The 19,413-nt window shown below is 47.5% G+C and overlaps 1 non-coding gene across 1 annotated transcript; it reads right to left on the bottom strand.

The window, feature by feature from the left end:
* Positions 1-16,677: 16,677 nt before the first annotated feature.
* On the bottom strand, positions 16,678-16,815 carry LOC119920553. The gene has a single exon (XR_005448290.1). It is a non-coding gene; the product is annotated as a small nucleolar RNA SNORA7 (small nucleolar RNA).
* Positions 16,816-19,413: the final 2,598 nt, after the last annotated feature.

Below are 19,413 nucleotides of genomic sequence, written 5' to 3' on the forward strand. Positions count from 1 at the left end.
TTTGAACCCATGACCTCTGACTTCTTCAAAGCCCATGCTTTTTCCACTGAGCCACGCTGCTCGGTCGGAGGGCACCCCCGTCTAGCTCTCCAGACCCCAACAACGATTTACCCCCGGTGCCCGGTCCTTTCTCGTTACAGATGTCTGCTCTGCATCTGTTTCCGACGGCGTATCGATCTTAATGCTGCTCCATTCGTACCCTGGTAATGCAATTTCTCATTTCAGAATGAGAGCCCGGAGTGTTGGTCATCATTTCAGGATGGCTGCAGATCCTCAGCTCCATACGGTGATAATCAGCCCGGAGGGAAATGACAGAATGCCAATAGCGGGGATTTGCCACTCGGTTCGAGAAAGCCCCCAAACCCTCGGAGAGCTTATCATTTTCTTTCACGTACGTGCCCGGAGACTTGCTAGCGCGATGGAGGTGAGCGATGGCGTCGTAATCCGGGTCCAAACCAACTGGGAAGTCTCCACGCTCCCGAAACCATCTCGATCGCCTGACGGGACGGGGCGGACGGAAGCGGTGAGACTCACGGACAAAAACGGGCCTCCCCAGAGCGCGCACACACACGTGTTTCTCCCGGGCTTATTTGTGGCTTAGTTTGCACGTTCTTCCCGGAATGCCCCTCGTTTTTGATTATATTTAACTCTATGGTTGGTTCATTTAGCCACCTGATGGCCAAGCACCAAGTAGAATCTTTCTCACTCCTAAATATAGAGTGTTGGGCTCTTCGGGCCCCCAAAGTACTTAATGCTTTTTTCTTTTTTTTTTTTTTTAATTCTAATTGATTGTCACCGTATCCCCGTGAATCATCTCCCTGGCTGGGATTTGCAGTCAAAAAGCACCAGTCCTGCGGGAGGATCCGCCCGAGGATCGTTACACTATTTCAGGCTTTCTCACATGGCGCCTTTCCCCCTCCTTCCACCCGCCCAATCCCCGCCCCGTCTAGGCAAGTCGTCTTACTCTGCGGCCACCCATTACAAGGCTTCCCTTCCCAGTCGATAAGTCGATCGTTGAAAGGCATTTATTGAGCATCTCCTGTGTGCTTAGCAGTGTATTGAGTGTTCAACAGAAATAACACAATAGTCATTGTATTTATTCAGCACTGCGCTACGTGCCAGGGTAATAATAATAATAATGCGAGATAATCCGGTCCTATGCAGCTCCTGTCCCCCCGTGGGCCTCACAGCCCAAGAGGGATGGGGCACAGGCATTGAATCTCCATTTTATGGATGGGGAAACGGAGGCACAGAGAAGTTCAGTGGTTTGCCCAAGATCACAAGAACAAGATGTACTTTCCCTGCCCTCAAGGAGCTTCCAGACATGGGCGGAGGTGGAGGCGCAAATTATTTCCAAGGAATCCTGCTGCTAGGCTCTTAAATATGTATACATTTCCACTCTAGGGATGTGAACAGCCTAACCCTCACTCACTTGGCTCATGCTGAGATTCCATCCCCTGTGTGCAGAGCAGTGTACAGGAGAGTAGACACAAGTCAAGGACACAATCCCTGCCCTCGAGGAGCTTACGGTGGAGAGAAGAACCATCTTATTCATTCATTCATTCATTCAGTCGTATTTATTGAGCACTTACTGTGCGCAGAACACTGTACTAAGCGCTTGGGAAGTACAAGTTGGCAACATATCAATCAATCAATCGGATTTATTGAGCACTTACTGTGCGCAGAGCACTGTACTAAGCACTTGGGAAGTACAAGTCGGCAACATATAGAGACGGTCTCTACCCAACAGTGGGCTCACAGTCTAGAAGGGGGAGACAGACAACAAAACAAAACGTATTAACAAAATAAAATAAATAGAATAAATACGTACAAGTAAAATAAATAGAGTAATAAATATGTACAAACATATATACATATGTACAAGTGCTTTGGAAGGAGGTAAGGCCGGAGGATGGGATCTTATTCTCATTGGACCAATCAATCAATCAATCAATCGTATTTATTGAGCGCTTACTGTGTGCAGAGCACTGTACTAAGCGCTTGGGAAGTACAAGTTGGCAACAAGTTGACCATCATCATCATCAATCGTATTTATTGAGCGCTTACTGTGTGCAGAGCACTGTACTAAGCGCTTGGGAAGTACAAATTGGCAACATATAGAGACAGTCCCTACCCAACAGTGGGCATCCAGATATCCCAGGGGTCAGTCAGGTTGACGTGCAGGCTGATAAGGAGCCATTCCCAAGGACACAGCTCCCGGAAAGTCAAAATTCCCACCGAAACCACCATCACCACCAATGACAATGTGTATATTCTTGACCACCCAGACTTTAGCTCTGAAGTATGAAAGTGACCCAAAACACTACTGATACCCATTTTTAATCTAATAATTGAGTGTTCCAAATCCCTCCTGGGTCTTTAGGCATTGACAACAGGAACAGCCAGTGTGTGTACGTGTAGTTTTTTTTGCGTTTTTTTTTTTTTTTGCGTGTGCGTATATTGGATGTGGGGGAGTGGGGTGGGGAGGGGGGGTTATATGACATTACCGAGGATTCCCGGAATGTTTGATCAGTCAGGGAGAGAGCAAAAGTCCATATTTCAAACTTGAGGCTCAGGCTGGTCAGGGGTGGGCTGGTAATGTCCCCACACGGTCAATCTTATCAAGTCAGTGACCACAACATTTTTCCAAAGTCCCCGCTCTCACCTCCCAGTGCTCCAGAAGGGGCTGGAAATCACGTCTTTTATGGTGTCACGAGATGGATCGCTGCTCTGCCACCGGCCCTGAGGGTCAGAAGACCTGAGTTCGAATCCCGACTCCTCCACTTGTCTACTGTGTGACCTGGGGGAAGTCACTTCACTACTCTGGGCCTCTGCTCCCTCGTCTGTCAAGTGGGGATTAAGACCGTGCGCCCCGTGTGAGACGGGGACTGTGTCCAACTTGATTAGCTCGTATTCATTCATTCATTCAATCGTATTTTTGAGCGCTTACTGTGTGCAGAGTACTGTACTAAGCGCTTGGGAAATACAAGTTGGGCCAGTGAGGTGGCCGGTTGGACAAAGAGGAAGGGGTGGATTCCAGAAAGGTTGCGGAGGAAAAACCAACAGTATCTGGCGACAGACTGACTCTGGAGATTGAGGGCAAGGCCCGAGTCAAGAATGACGCTTGGGTCACCAGCTTGAGAGACGGGAAAACAGTGGTGGTTTCGAGTGTGACTTGGGAAGACAGGTGGAGGAGAGGATTTTGGAGGATTTAGATCCTTTTACCTGAGAAGAATGAATGAAAACGTACGCACTTACGATATAATGGCGTATTTAATTCTTACAAAATCTCAGTTAACTCAGCGCTTAGAACAGTGCCTGGCACATAGTAAGCACTTAATAAATACCGCGAAACAAAAAAAAGAAACTCGAGGATGTGGGAAAGACCTGTTTCTGGATGGTTTTGTTGTCAGTTTTACCGTGTGCTGACGCTATTGTCCTTCAGCCATGGACTTTATCGGGAACTCGGAGGTGCAGGTAGTCGCCAAAGTTCTTGCTCCCTTGGATGTAAGATTTTATGTGTGTGTATGTTTGTGTGTGTTCACGAAGGCATGCGTGTGCGCAGGGATGTGTGTGTCCGTGAGGGGGATGTCTGTGTGCGTATGGGCATGGACGAGAAGCAGCGTGGCTCAGTGGAAAGAGCATGGGCTTTGGGGTCAGAGGTCATGGGTTCGAATCCTGACTCCGCCAGTTGTCAGCTCTGTGACTTTGGGCAAGTCACTTCACTTCTCTGCGCCTCAGTGACCTCATCTGGAAAATGGGGATGAAGACTGTGAGCCCCACGTGGGACAAACTGATCACCTTGTATCCCCCCAGCGCTTAGAACAGTGCTGTACACATAGTAAGCGCTTAATAAATGCTATTATTATTATTATTATTATTATTGATAAACATGTGAGTGTGGGTATGCATGGGCGTGCTTACGGCTTAAGCGTGACTCCGTTGCAGGAGACTGAGTTGGGTGGGGGGAATTCGGGAAGAAAGTCAGTTTGCCACTTGTAACCAGGAGAAACAAGCCCAGAGCTAAAAGGGGCAAAACTCTCCTCCAGGTCAAGAGCAGTAGAAAAGGTCAGCCTCTCCTTGAGGAGGAAGACATTACCGCTTCCATTAGAGAGAAGAGCAGCTTAAATTGAGCAAGGAAAAATGTAATTTCTTACAAGTTCCATAATACCTGGGTCAGGAAGGGATATAATGCAACAAAATTACATCCTAGTTAAATGAATTTGGCCTTCAGGAGAAGACTGCGGAATGGTCCATTTTGAAAGCTCCATTAGGCTGTCGATCTAACTCCCTCCCTCGTTCCTACGATACATCATGCTCTCGGGAGCACTGGCAAGTCATTTGGCCCAGAAATTCCATTACTTTTCCGGGAAGTTTATTTCCAAGCCTGATAGGGCTCCTCTGGGGGGGGGGTCCCGACTCTTTTCGTAAACGGCCTTTGAATAATCTCCTTGATGATTCCTACCTAGAAATCCTGGCTACCATCTTGGAGTTCCATCCACCACAGCTCCACACCCGCAGAGACGAATCACGCCGGCAGCAGTGTCGTCTTTGAGGACGAGGTTGGCACCGTACGTGCACGCAACCATCAGCTTCCTTTTCTCAGCCAGTCAGACGGTAGTTATTGAACACTTCTTGTGTGCAGGGCCCTGAAGTAAATGCTTGGGAGAGAACAATACAACAGAGTTGGTAGATTTAATCCCTGCCCGTAATGAGATTACAATCGACGTGGAGAGGTAGACATTAAGATAGATTAGGCATAGGGGAAATAGTAGCATATAAGGATGTGGACATAAGTGGACGGGATATGGATGAGAAGCAGCATGGTCTAATAGACAGAGCATGGGCCTGGGATGCAGAAGGGCCTGGGTTCTAATCCTGGCTCCTCCACTTGTCTGTTCTGTTACCTTGGACAGGTAATAACGTCACTTCTCTGTGCCCCAGGTACCTCATCTGTAAAATGGGGGTTAAGACTGTCACCCCCCTCCTCAAAAATCTCCAGTTCCATAACAAACAAAAACTCCTCACCATTGGCTTTAAAATCTTCCATCACTTTGCCCCCTCCTATCTCCTCCGCTCCTCTGGTGCTAACCTTCTCACTGTGCTTCGATCTTGCCTGTCTTTATTGATGTCTGTTTATATGTATCGATGTCTGTCTCCCCACTTTAGACTGTGAGCTCGTTGCAGGCAGGGAATGCCAGTCTTTATTGCTGTATTGTACTTTCCCACTTAGTACCGTGCTCTGCACAAGTAAGCGCTTAATAAATACAATTGAATAAGTGAAGCCTGTGAGCCTCACGTGGGATGTGGACTGCGTCCAACCTGCCTAGCTTTCATCAGTCAATATCAGTCATATTTATTGAGCTTTTTCTGTCTGCAGGGCACTGTACTAAGCGCTTAGATGAGTACCCACAACAATATAACGGACACATTCCCTACCCACAACAGTCTAGAGGGGGAGGAAGATATTAAGGTAAGTAAATAAATTAGAGGAATGTGCTTAAGTGTTGTGGGGTTGGGAGGTGTATGAATAAAGGGGGAGCAAGTCAGGGTGACGCAGAAGGGAGTGGGAGAAGAGGAAAGGAGGGCTTAGTCGGGGAAGGCTTCTTGGAGGAGAAGGCTTTAAAGGAGGGGAGAGTCACTGTCTGTCGGATATGAAGAGGGAGGGCGTTCCAGGCCCGAGGCACAATATGGGTGAGAGGTCGGAAGAAGAAATTGAGGTACAGTGACTAGGACGGCATTGCAGGAGCGAAGTTTTCGGGCTGGTTTGTAATAGGGGAATAGGGAGGTGAGGTGGGAGGGGGCAAGATGATGGAGTGCTTTAAAGCTAAAGGTGAGGAGTTTCTGTTTGACTGCGGAGGTAGATGGGCACCCACTGGAGGTTCTTGAGGAGTGGGGATACATGGACTGAACTTTTTTTTATAGAAAAATGATCCGGGCAGCAGTGTGAAATATGGACTGGAGTGGGGAGAGACAAGAGGCAGGGAGGCCGATGCAGTAATCCAGGCGGGATAGGATGAGTGACTGTATTAACGTGGTAGCAGTTGGGATGGAGAGGAAAGGGTGGATTTTAGCTATGTTGTTTAGGTGAGACCGACAGGATTTAGCGATGGATGGAATATGTGAGTTGAATGACAGAGAGGAGTCAAGGGTGATAATAGTAATAATAATGATGGCATTTGTTAAGCGCTTACTACGTGCAAAGCACTGTTCTAAGCGCTGGGGAGGATACAAGGCGATCAGGTTGCCCCACGTGGGGCTCACAGTCATCCCCATTTTACAGATGAGGTAACTGTGGCACAGAGAAGTTAAGTGGCTTGCCCAGAGGCACACAGCTGACAACTGGCGGAGCCGGAATTTGAACCCACGACCTCTGGTTCCCAAGGGCGTGCTCTTTCCACTGAGCAACGCTGCTTCCCTGCTTTCACTGTGCAGAAAACTGTACTAAGCACTTAGGAGAGGACAATGTAACCCAAGTGATAGACACGCTCCCTGACCACAAAGAGCCAACTGTCAGCCGTGTGACTTTGGGCAAGTCACTTAACTTCTCTGGGCCTCAGTTCCCTCATCTGTAAAATGGGGATTAAGACTGGGAGCCCCACGTGGGACAACCTGATCACCTTGTATTCCCCCAGCGCTTAGAACAGTGCTTTGCACATAGTAAGCGCTTAACAAATACCATCATCATCATTATTATTGTTACAGTCTAGAGGGGGAGACAGCTATTAAATTAGGGATATACACGTAATCAATCAATCCATCAGTGGAATTCATTGAGCGCTTACCGTGTGCTGGACACTGCACTAAGCCCTCCAGAGAGGACCACACAACAGAATTAGTGGACACATTCCCTGCCCCAAACGAGCCTACAATCTAGAGGGGGAGACAGACATCAATATAAAGAAATAACTTATAATATTCAATTTTTTAAAATGCTGCGGGACCTTGGGTGGGGACGAATAAAGCCCGCTAAACTGTAAGCTGGGTCGGGAATTTTTGAATCGCAGTTTTTCCTGAATTTCAACACGGCACTCCCAAGTGATGAGTCAAGGCTGTAGGAGTCAGAGACGGGAATGGCAAATGAATCCCTCTCCCTCCTCCTCCGATGGGGTTTTGGGAATCGACCAGTCCGGCTTGCCAGGGTGATGCCGGTTTGGAAATGCCCGGATGAGAAGAGCATCTTTCCAAATGGCGCAGCCTAGCACACAGAGCCCAGGCCTAGTCAGAAGGATGTGGGTTCTAATCCCGACACTGCCACTTGTCTGTGGCCGTCTGACCTTGGGTGAGTCACTTCACTTCTCTGGGCCTCAGTTCCCTCATCCGCTAAATGGGGATATGGGACGGGGACTGTATCCGACCTGATTAGCTTGGATCTACCCCAGAGCTTAGTATAGTGCCTGGTGTGAGCCCACTGTTGGGTAGGGACCGTCTCTAGATGTTGCCAACTTGTACTTCCCAAGCGCTTAGTACAGTGCTCTGCACAAAGTAAGCGCTCAATAAATACGATTGAATGAATGAATGAATAGTACATGATCAACTTGGTATCTACCTCAGGGCCTAATAATAATAATAATAATGATGGCATTGTTAAGCGCTTACTATGTGCAAAGCACTGTTCTAAGCGCTGGGGAGGATACAAGGTGATCAGGTTGTCCCATGTGGGGCTCCCAATCTTAATCCCCATTTTCCAGATGAGGGAACTGAGGCACAGAGAAGTTAAGTGACTTGGCCAAAGTCACCCAACAGAGAAGTGGCAGAGCTGGGATTCGAACCCCTGACCTCTGACTCCCAAGCCCGCGCTCTTTCCACTGAGCCACGCTGCTTCTCTGATACATTGCCAAGCTCAGAGCAAGCGCTCAACAAATACCGGCGAAATCTAAAAAAAACAAAAAGGAAGGGGTCAGAGAACCGGTGAAAGTGGCTGCACCAGCCGGCTTCTGGCTTCTCGGCCGCGGAGAGGCCTGCCTCTCTGCAGTTTGCAGTTGGCTCCTCGCTCATCACCGGATTCGATCATCATCATCATCATCATCAATCATATTTATTGAGCGCTTACTATGGTGATGATGATGATGATGATGGCATTTATTAAGCGCTTACTATGTGCAGAGCACTGTTCTAAGCGCTGGAGAGGTTACAAGGCAATCCGGTTGTCCCATGGGGGGCTCACAGTCTTAATCCCCATTTTACAGATGAGGAAACTGAGGCCCAGAGAAGTTAAGTGACCTGCCCAAAGTCACACAGCTGACAATCGGCGGAGCCAGGATTTGAACCCACGACCTCTGACTCCAAAGCCCGGGCTCTTTCCACTGAGCCACGCTGCTTCTCAGAGCACTAAACTAAATAATAAACTACGAAATATTACTACTAAATAATAAACTACTATGTGCAGAGCACTGTACTAAGCGCTTGGGAAGTGCAGATTGGCAACATATAGGGACAGCCCCTACCCAACAGTGGGCTCACAGTCTAAAAGGGGGAGACAGAGAACAAAACCAAACATACTAATCAATCAATCAATCAATCAATCAATCGTATTTATTGAGCGCTTACTATGTGCAGAGCACTGTACTAAGCGCTTGGGAAGTACAGATTGGCAACATATAGGGACAGCCCTTACCCAACAGTGGGCTCACAGTCTAAAAGGGGGAGACAGAGAACAAAACCAAACATACTAATCAATCAATCAATCAATCAATCAATCGTATTTATTGAGCGCTTACTATGTGCAGAGCACTGTACTAAGCGCTTGGGAAGTACAAATTGGCAACACATAGAGACATAACAAAATAAAATAAATAGAATAGATACGTACAAGTAAACTAAATAAATAAATAGAGTAATAAATCTGTACAAACATATATACATATATACAGGTGCTGTGGGGAAGGGAAGGAGGTAAGATGGCGGGGATGGAGAGGGGGACGAGGGGGAGAGGAAGGAAGGGGCTCAGTCTGGGGATTCGATGGAATGCCCCTGGACATTTCGCTTCCCGGGATCGCAGGTGAGCCGAACCTATTGTCTCCGGGCGAAGAACTAAATGTTGACACCCCCGTGCCCCGCGGAGGTCCGGGCTAGACGTCTTCTAAGAACAGAAGACATTGGTCTTCTGTTGGTCCTGAAGAAGCTGGAGGTGATGTCCCGCCGGCAGCAGAGTAGAAAGGCCGGGGGAAAACGCCTGTGGCGGCTGCTGCTCGCCGTTCTGGGCAAGGCCAACCGAGTCCACCAAGACCGAGGGCACCGTCCGAGGGGATGAGAAGCAGCGTGGCCCATTGGAAAGAGCACGGTTTTGGAGTCAGAGGTCATGGGTTCAAATCCCGGCTCCGCCAGTTGTCAGCCGTGTGACTTTCATTTCTCTGGGCCTCAGTTCCCTCATCTGTAAAATGGGGATTAAGACTGTGAGCCCCCCGTGGGACAACCTGATCACCTTGTAATCTCCCCAGCGCTTAGAACAGTGCTTTGCACATAGTAAGCGCTTAAGAAATGCTATCATTATTATTATTATTATTATGCCCGCGCTGCTCTCAGCCCCTACTTGGCTGCTTGCTGGTCTCCGAAGGGAAGGAAGGCAGGGGGGACAGCCCGGGCGGAAGACCTTTTAGGTATTTTTAGTTTTATTTAGTTTATTTTAGTTTTAATTCAGGGCCTTTTAGCCACGCCGGCCCCTTAAGGCCCTGAATAATAATAATAATAATAATAATAGCATTTATTAAGTGCTTAATATGTGCAAAGCACTGTTCTAAGTGCTGGGGAGGTTACAAGGTGATCAGGTTGTCCCACAGGGGGCTCACAGTCTTCACCCCCATTTTACTGAGGAAGGAACTGAGGCCCAGAGAAGTGAAGTGACTTGCCCAAAGTCACACAGCTGGCAATTGGGGGAGCCGGGATTTGAACCCATGAACTCTGACTCCAAAGCCCGGGCTCTTTCCACTGAGCCACACTGCAACGGGACTGATCATCCCACGGGAGGGAATTCTCAAGACCCCTAGGCTGAGGGCTTCCATTGTGTCAGAGATCAAATTGCCCTTGGGTTGAGGGCTTAACAAAAGCAGGATCCTTTGTGCTTGATGTTTCTCTGTATGTTCAGAAATGCTTTCTTTCTGTGATACTATTGTGGTTTGTTTTATTATTATTATTAATAGTAATAATAATAATGGTATTTGTTAAGCGCTTAGTATGTGCCTGGGGTAGGTTCAAGATCATCAGGTTGGGCTCAATTCTTTCCCCACGTGGGGCTCACAGTCTCCATCCCCCTTCTACAGATGAGGCAACTGAGGCCCAGAGAAGTGAAGCGACTTGCCCAAGGTCACAAGGCAGACGAGTGGAGGACGGGGGATTAGAACCCATGACCTTCTGATTCCTAGGCCCATGCTCTATCCACTAGGGTTGTTCAGCCTGTAAAACCTAGTCACAAACTCTGCCCCCTCCCAGTTGACTCTGTTGGGACGGAACGGTCTCTGATTCATTCGTTCATTCATTCGTGTTTATTGAGCGCCTATTGTGCGTAGACCACTGTACTAAGCGCTTGGAGGGTACAATTCAGCAACCGATAGAAACAATCCTCAGCCAACAGGTGGGCTCACACTCTGATCCAATGTCATCTTCACCAGCCTTTTCCCTTTGGGAACCTGCCTGTGTGCATTGTGTTCATAAGCATTGTGATGTTTCTTAAGCGCTTACTATGTGCCCAGCGCTCTGCTAGGCACCGGGGTAGGGAGTAGCGTGGCTCAGTGGAAATCAATCAATCAGTCAATCAATCGTATTTATTGAGTGCTTACTGTGTGCAGAGCACTGTACTAAGCGCTTGGGAAGTACAAGTTGGAAAGAGCCCGGGCTTTGGAGTCAGAGGTCAGAGGTTCAAATCCTGACTCTGCCAATTGTCAGCTGTGTGACTTTATCAAGTCACTTCACTTCTCTGTGCCTCAGTCCCCTCATCTGCAAAATGGGGATTAAGACTGTGAGCCCCACGTGGGACAAACTGATTACCTTGCATCCCCCCCCCCCAGCGCTTAGAACAGTGCTTGGCACATAGTAAGCGCTTAATAAATGCTATCATTATTATTATTAGTAGTAGTAGTATGCATGTCATAGTCAGGTGGGAATCCAATCCCTATCAGTCAGTCAATCATATCTATTGAGCGCTTACTGTGTGCAGGGCACTGTACTAAGCTCTTGGGAGAGGACAACATAACAACAGACACATTCCCTGCCCACAACAAGCTTACAGGGAGGGAGACGGACATTAATAGAAATGAATAAATGACAGATATGGACAACAGTGCTGCCGGGCTGGGGAGTGGGAGGGATGAATAAAGGGAGCAAGTAAAGGAGTGGGAGAAGAGGAAAGGAGGGATTAATCAGGAAAGGCCTCTATCCCTTATGGGGCTGCAAGTCTAAGGGGAAGAGGAAAAATTCAAATTTTCCCCTGTATTCATTCATTCATTCAATCGTATTTATTGAGTGCTTACCGCATGCAGAGCACTGTACTGTGCGCTTGGAAAGTATAATTCCGCAATAAAGAGAGACAATCCCTGTCCACACCGGGTTGACGGTCTAGAAGGGGGGAAACAGACATCAAAAGAAGTAAACAGGCATCAATATAAATAAATTGAGTTATTGCTACATACACATCAAAACAGGTAAACAGGCATTAATATAAATGAATAGAATTGTAGATATGTACATTTATGCACAAGTGCTGTGGGGCTGAGAGAGGGGGATAGAGAAATGGGAGCAAGTTGGGGCGGCATGGACGGGAGGGGAGCTGAGGAGAAGGGGGGCTTAGTTCATTCATTCATTCAATCGTATTTATTGAGCGCTTACTGTGTGCAGAGCACTGTACTAAGCGCTTGGGAAGTACAATTTGGCAACATCTAGAGACGGTCCCTACCCAACAGTAGGCTCACAGCCTAGAAGGGGGAGACATTAGTCTGGGAAGGCCTCTTGGAGGAAGTGAACCTTCAGAAGGGCTTTGAAGGGGGGAAGTGGCAGATTTGAGGAGGGAGGGTGTAACATATTTACACATTTACTTGTACATATTTACTATTCTATTTATTTTATTTTGTTAATATGTTTTGTTTTGTTGTCTGTCTCCCCCTTCTAGACTGTGAGCCCGTTGTTGGGACCATCTCTATATGTTGCCAACTTGCACTTCCCAAGCGCTTAGTACAGTGCTCTGCGCACAGTAAGCGCTCAATAAATACGATTGAATGAATGAATGAACAGGCCAGAGGTGGGACATAGGCCAGGGGACAGGCGAGAATGAAGCACGGTGAGAAGGTTAGCGGCACCAGAGGAGCGGAGTATGCGGCCTGGGATGTAGAAGGAGAGAAGGGAAGTGAAGTAAGAGGGGGAAAGGTGATGGAGAGCTTTGAAGCCAATAGAGTTAAGCGCTTATTATGTGCCAGACACTGTACTGACCACTGGAGTTGATACAAGATGATTGGGTTGGACACAGTCTCTGTCTCACACTGGGCTCCCAGTCTTAATCCCAATTTTACAGATGAGGAAACGGCAGCACAGAGATTAATGGAGAAGGGAAAATCAGGGGTGTTGGATGGTCTCCGCTGACTCACTGGGGGAGAGTCAGGGAAAGAAAGGGGAGAGGCAGGGTTATTTGATGCTCCATTCTGGGTCACCGGGGGAGAGTCAGTGATGGGGAGGGGAGAGGCACGGATGATGGATAGTCCATTTTGGGTCACTGGGGGAGAGTCATGAATAGGGAGGGGGAAGTTGGGGGTGTTGGTTGGTCCATGCTGGGTCACCGGGGGAGAGTCAGGGATGAGTAGGGCAGACACACGGGGTCACACAGCCAGGCAAGTGGAGGTATGACCCTTTGGTTGGGAGTTCTAGACTGTGAGCCCGCTGTTGGGTAGGGACCGTCTCTATATGTTGCCAACTTGTACTTCCCGAGTGCTTAGTACAGTGCTCTGCACACAGTAAGCTCTCAGTAAATATGATTGAATGAATGAGTTACTGTTCAAGGTTTTGCCAGGACAGAAGGCCAACTACCAATAGCCCAATGGGCAAACAGGGCCAAGCTCCTAGCTGAGCACAGTTAGTCAGTCAATTCTATTTACTGGATGCTTACTGTGTGCAGAGCACTGCACTATGCGCTTGGGAAGTACAAGTCGGCAACATATTGAGACGATCCCTAAGGATAGCGCCAGGTTTACAGGTTGGTGAGGTGGGAAGGATGGTTGTGCTGTCTACAGTGATGGGAAAGTACTGGGGAGGGCAGGGTTTGGGAGGGAAGATAAGGAGTTCTGTTTTGGTTATGTGAAGTTGGAGGTGATGGAATGACATACAATTAGAGATGTTTTGAAGGCAGGAGGAAATGCGCGACAGCAGAGAGAGAGAGAGAGAGAGAGAGAGAGAGAGAGAGACCCACACTGGAGGTGTAGATTTGGGAATTATCTGCAAAGAAGTGGTAGTTGAAGCCGTAGGATTGAATGAGTTCTTCCAAGGTGGGGAGTGTAGTTGAAGCCGTAGGAGTGAATGAGTTCTCCTAGGTGGGGGAGTGTAGATGGAGAGTGGAAAGAGATCCAGAACTGAACCTTGAGGGAGCCCCACAGTTAGGGGATCATCATCATCATCATCATCAGTCATATTTATTGAGTGCTTACTATGTGCAGAGCACTGTACTAAGCACTTGGGAAGTACAAATTGGCAATATATAGAGACAGTCCCTACCCAACAGTGGGCTCACAGTCTAAAAGAGGAGACAGAGAACAAAACCAAACATACTAACAAAACAAAATAAATAGAATAGATATGTACAAGTAAAATAAATAAATAAATAGAGTAATAAATATGTACAAACATATATGAGATGAGAGGCAGAGGAGGAATCCACAAAGGAGATTGAGAATGAGCAGCCAGTGAGATAGGAGGAGAGCCAGGAAAGGACAGTGTCAGTGAACCTGAGGTTGGATAATGTTTCCAGGAGAAGTGGGTGGTCGACAGTGTCAAAAGCAGCTGAGAAGTCAAGGGGGATTAGGATGGAGTAGAAACCATTGGATTTGACAAGAAGGAGATATTGGTGACCCCTGAGAGGGTGCTTTTTGTGGAATGAAGGGGACGGAAGCCAGATTGTATCTATCCGAACGCTTAATAAAGTGAACAACACATAGTAAGCACTTACCAAATACCATGAAAAGGTGCTGTGGGGCTGGGGTGAGTATAAAAATGCTAAAGGGGCACGAGGCCACGTGAAGAGTTGACACAGAGGGGAGGACAGAGGGGAGAAATGAGGGCTTAGTCGGGGAAGGCCTCTTGGAGGAGATGTGATTTTTAGGAGGATTTTAAGGCTGGGGAGACGGGTGGACGGTCGCCAGCCTCCTTGTTGAGCTACCCCATTCCTGAACCCGGCAGCCTGGAAGCGGGGGTTTGGCGAGGCCAGAAGCGAGAGATCAGAAGGGCGCATCAGAGCATTTAAAAATGTCAGGCCGAACGAGGAAGCTGGAAACCTTAATTCTCCTCTTGGACAGTGACCAAGTCAAGGAGGGACTAATGGAATTTCTAAACAAGTCGTTTCGCTCAAAGAAGGCAAAGAGGCGAAAGCAGGCGTCGAGAGCCCCGGTCCCTGCCTTCTCTGGAAGAACACTACCTCCACCGAGCTTGTTTTGACCTATGGAAATCAGCTACTTAACTGGTTGGCAGCCAGGGTGACTGTCTTTACTTCCTTCTAGACTGTAAGCTTGCTGGAGGCAGGGGAGTTTGTCTGAGAAGCAGCGTAGCTCAGTGGAAAGAGCCTGGGCTTTGGAGTCAGGAGTCATGGGTTCAAATCCCGGCTCCGCCACTTTGATAATAATAGTGATGGCATTTGTTAAGCGCTTACTATGTGCAACTTAGCTGTGTGACTTTGGGCAAGTCACTTAACTTCTCTGGGCCTCAGTTCCCTCAGCTGTCAAATGGGGGGTGAAGACTGTGAGCCCCCCGTGGGACCACCTGATCACCTTGTAACCTCCCCAGCGCTTAGAACAGTGCTTTGCACATAGTAAGCGCGTAATAAATTCTATCATTATTATTTATTTATTTATTTAGAGAAGCAGCGTGGCTCAGTGGAAAGAGCTCGGGCTTTGGAGTCAGAGGTCATGAGTTCAAATCCCCGTTCTGCCAATTGTCAGCTGTGTGACCTTGGGCAAGTCACTTCACTTCTCTGGGCCTCAGTTACCTCATCTGTAGAATAGGGATGAAGACTGTGAGCCCCCCGTGGGACAACCTGATCACCTTGTAACCTCCCCAGCACTTAGAACAGTGCTTTGCACATAGTAGGCGCTTAATAAATTCTATCATTATCATTTATTTATTACCAACTCTGTTCTATTGTACTGTACTGCAGAGAAGCAGCCTAGCTTAGTTGACAGAGCACCAGCCTGGGAGTCAGAGGGTCATGGGTTCTAATCCCAGCTCCACCACATGTCTGCTGGGTGACCTTGGGCAGGTCCCTTCACTTCTCTGGGCCTCAGTTACCTCATCTGTAAAATGGGGATTAAGAGCGTGAGCCCCATGTGGGACAGGGACTGTGTCCGACCCGACTAACTCGTCTCCGCCCCAGTGCTTAGAACAGTGCTTGGCACATGGTAAGCGCTTAACAAGTACCATCATTATTATTACTCTCTCAAGCACTTAGTCCGGAGCTCTGCACATGGTAAGCGCTCGATAAATACGATTGACTGACTGATTGATTCACTGCTCTGTTCAGGCAGGAGAGAGCATTTTGGGGCCACCGTTCAATTAGCTTTATCACCTCTCAAATAGGTTGAATTTGGAACGAATCTAATTGAATTCCAGATAAGAATCATTACTCGTCACACACTGTCACCTCGGTTTTTCTCTAAAAATCATTCCAGGGTAAGTGGTAAGTATTGAGGGCTTGCTGTGTGCAGAGCACTGTGCAAAGGGCTTGGGAGAGGACAATAGAGTTGATAGACCTGGTCGCTGCCTTCAGGGAGTTTACAGTCTAGTGGAAAGATAGGCAGACATGCCTCTGCCCTTCCTCACTCATAAAAGAGACGGTTTCATCGAAGATTCTTCGTCCCCTGAGGCAGATTCGAGGAAGCACTTTGGGTTTAAGATGATCTCCTATCTTAGAGAAGCAGCGTGGCTCCAAGGAAAGAGCCCGGGCTTTGAAGTCAGAGGTCATTCATTCATTCAATCGTATTATTGAGCGCTTACTGTGTGCAGAACACTCTACTAAGCGCTTGGGAAGTACAAGTTGGAACTTGTCATGGGTTCAAATCTCAATTGTCAGCTGTGTGACTTTGGGCAAGTCACTTCACTTCTCTGGGCCTCAGGTACCTAATCTGTAAACTGGGGATGAAGACTGTGAGCCCCCCGTGGGACAACCTGATCACCTTGTAACCTCCCCAGCGCTTAGAACAGTGCTTTGCACATAGTAAGCGCTTAATAAATGCCGTCGTTATTATTATTACCGACGTTGCTTCCCCCTTGTCTTGTCTATGCTATCGAGTCGTTCCCGACCCCTTGCGATTCCACGGGCGCATCTCTCCCGGAACGCCCCATCTCCGTCTGCCATCGTTTTGGTAGTGTATCCGTAGAGTTTTCTTGGGAAAAATACAGACTGTGGTTCACCATTGCGTCCTTCAGCTCAGTAAACTTGAGTCTCCCCCCTCGACTCTCTCCCATGCCGCTGCTGCCCAGCACAGGGGAGTTTTGACTTGTAACAGATTGCCTTCCACTCGCTAGCCACTGGCCAAACTAGGAATGGAATGGATATGCCCCTGCTCGGCTCTTCCTCTCGTAGCCGAGACTGGTGGAGTCCTGGAAATTCTCCAGGTGTGATCCTGAGAGGGGAGCAGGAAGAGCACATCCTCAAATATTTCTCATTCGGGAGCAGTCCCTTAGCGTACGAGCCGATCTGTAGATTTTATTAGAGCAAGGGCGAACGTCTGAGTGACACAGTAGGATTAATTTAATTAGACATCTTCAAATCCCAGCCAGTCAGCTAAAAGGGGATGTCTTGCTTGGTTGGAAATGGAAGGGAGAGATAGTTCACACTGTTTTATGAAAAGCTGTTTTAGAATCCAATATCTTTTGGAACAGTATTAGAAACGGGTGAATTTGGGCAGCTTTTTTAAGTATCTTTTTACTTAAGGTTGGGGGGCATGCTTACAAGGAAAACAAAATGTCTCTGTCTGGGAAAATTTCTAAACATACAGTGTTTAAGATGTCTCAACTCCAACCAATATCTAAGCGGGGCGAGGACTAATGCCCAGAGGTGGTCTGGAATGGAGCGGGATAAGATTGCACAAGAAAGGAGAAGCAGCGTAAGAAGAATCAAGGCTCAAAGTGAACAAACTCCCCGGTCTGATCTCCCCATCTCTGAAACAGGAAGATCTCCCCCTTTTAGACTGTGAGCCCACTTGGGTAGGGACTGTCTTTATATGTTGCCAACTTGTACTTCCCAAGCGCTTAGTACAGTGCTCTGCACATAGTAAGCCCTCAATAAATACGATTGATTGATCTGGCCACGGAAGCGGTTTGACTCAATCCGGCCCGGGAGGTTGGTCTGATTCGGGAAGCAGGCTTGGGGTCGGAGGGACGGGGGAAAAGCATCAGGATCGGGTCAGCTCAGGCCTCATGGAATGACTCGGTGTCAAGGGAAGCTCAAACAAACATGCCTGACCCAGGGCCTAAAGCGGAGTGAGTAGGGAATGTATCTGTTTATTGTCATATCGCACTCTCCCAAGTGCTTAGTACAGTGCTCTGTACACAGTAAGCACTCAATCATTCCCGTTGAATGAATGACTGGGATTTCTAGGAAGGGTATCGATCAATCGGTCAATCAATGTCACTTATTGAGCACTTACTGTGTGCAGAGGCCTCTACTAAGCGCTCGGGAGAGTACAGAAAAACAGAGTTGGTAGACACGTTTCCAGCCCACAACAGGCTTACAGTCTAGAGGGGGAGACAGATATTAATATGAATAAGGTAGTCGAAGTACTCTCCCAAGTGCTTAGTCTAGAAGCAGTGTGGCTCAGTGGAAAGAGCATGGGCTTTGGGAGTCAGAGGTCATGGGTTCGAATCCCGGCTCCACCACTTGTCAGCTGTGTGACCTTGGGCAAGTCACTTAACTTCTCTGGGCCTCAGTTCCCTCATCTGTAAAATGGGGAGTAAGACTGTGAGCCCCCCGTGGGACAACCTTGATCACCTTGTATCCACCCCAGTGCTTAGGACAGTGTTTGGTACACAGTAAGCGCTTAACAAATACCACCATTATTATTGTTATTATCACAGGGCTCTGCTCACAGTAAGTGCCAAATAAATACTGTTGATTGATTGAGAATACTAGTAGTAGTAGTAGTAGTAGTAGTAATTGTATTCATTAAAGGGCTAACCATTCAGTGCCAGAAATATCACAACTTGAAATCGGAGGCCATTACATACTGGGACAGGGGTCATGACCGATCTGATCATCTCGTATCTCTCTCAACGCTTAGCAGAGTGCTTGGTACACAGTAAGCGCTTAACAAATACCACCATTATTATTGTTATTATCACAGGGCTCTGCGCACAGTAAGTGCCAAATAAATACCGTTGATTGATTGAGAATACTAGTAGTAGTAGTAGCAGTAATTGTATTCATTAAAGGGCTAACCATTCAGTGCCAGAAATATCACAACTTGAAATCGGAGGCCATTACATACTGGGACAGGGGTCATTACCGATCTGGTCATCTTATATCTCTCCCAACGCTTGGCAGAGTGCTTGGTACACAGTAAGCGCTTAACAAATAGCACCATTATTATTATTATTATCACAGGGCTCTGCGCACAGTAAGTGCCAAATAAATACCGTTGATTGATTGAGAATACTAGTAGTAGTAGTAGTAATCGTATTCATTAAAGGGCTAACCATTCAGTGCCAGAAATATCACAACTTGAAATCGGAGGCCATTACATACTGGGACAGGGGTCATGACCGATCTGATCATCTTGTACCATCATCATCATCATCATCATCAATCGTATTTATTGAGCGCTTACTGTGTGTAGAGCACTGTACTAAGTATCCCTCCCAACGCTTGGCAGAGTGCTTGGTACACAATCACCATCACCAGATGATTCACTGTTAAAATCAGATTCCATCAACATCGCTATTACGGAACCTGTATATATGTATATATGGTTGTACATATTTATTACTCTATTTATTTATTTATTTATTTTACTAGTACATATCTATCCTATTTATTTTATTTTGTTAGTATGTTTGGTTTTGTTCTCTGTCTCCCCCTTTTAGACTGTGAGCCCACTGTTGGGTAGGGACTGTCTCTATATGTTGCCAATTTGTACTTCCCAAGCGCTTAGTACAGTGCTCTGCACATAGTAAGCGCTCAATAAATACGATTGATGATGATGATGATGATGATGGAAGCAGAAGACGCAGCGT

This window comes from Tachyglossus aculeatus, chromosome X1 (assembly GCF_015852505.1).
Source record: "Tachyglossus aculeatus isolate mTacAcu1 chromosome X1, mTacAcu1.pri, whole genome shotgun sequence".
Taxonomy (NCBI): Eukaryota; Metazoa; Chordata; class Mammalia; order Monotremata; family Tachyglossidae; genus Tachyglossus; species Tachyglossus aculeatus.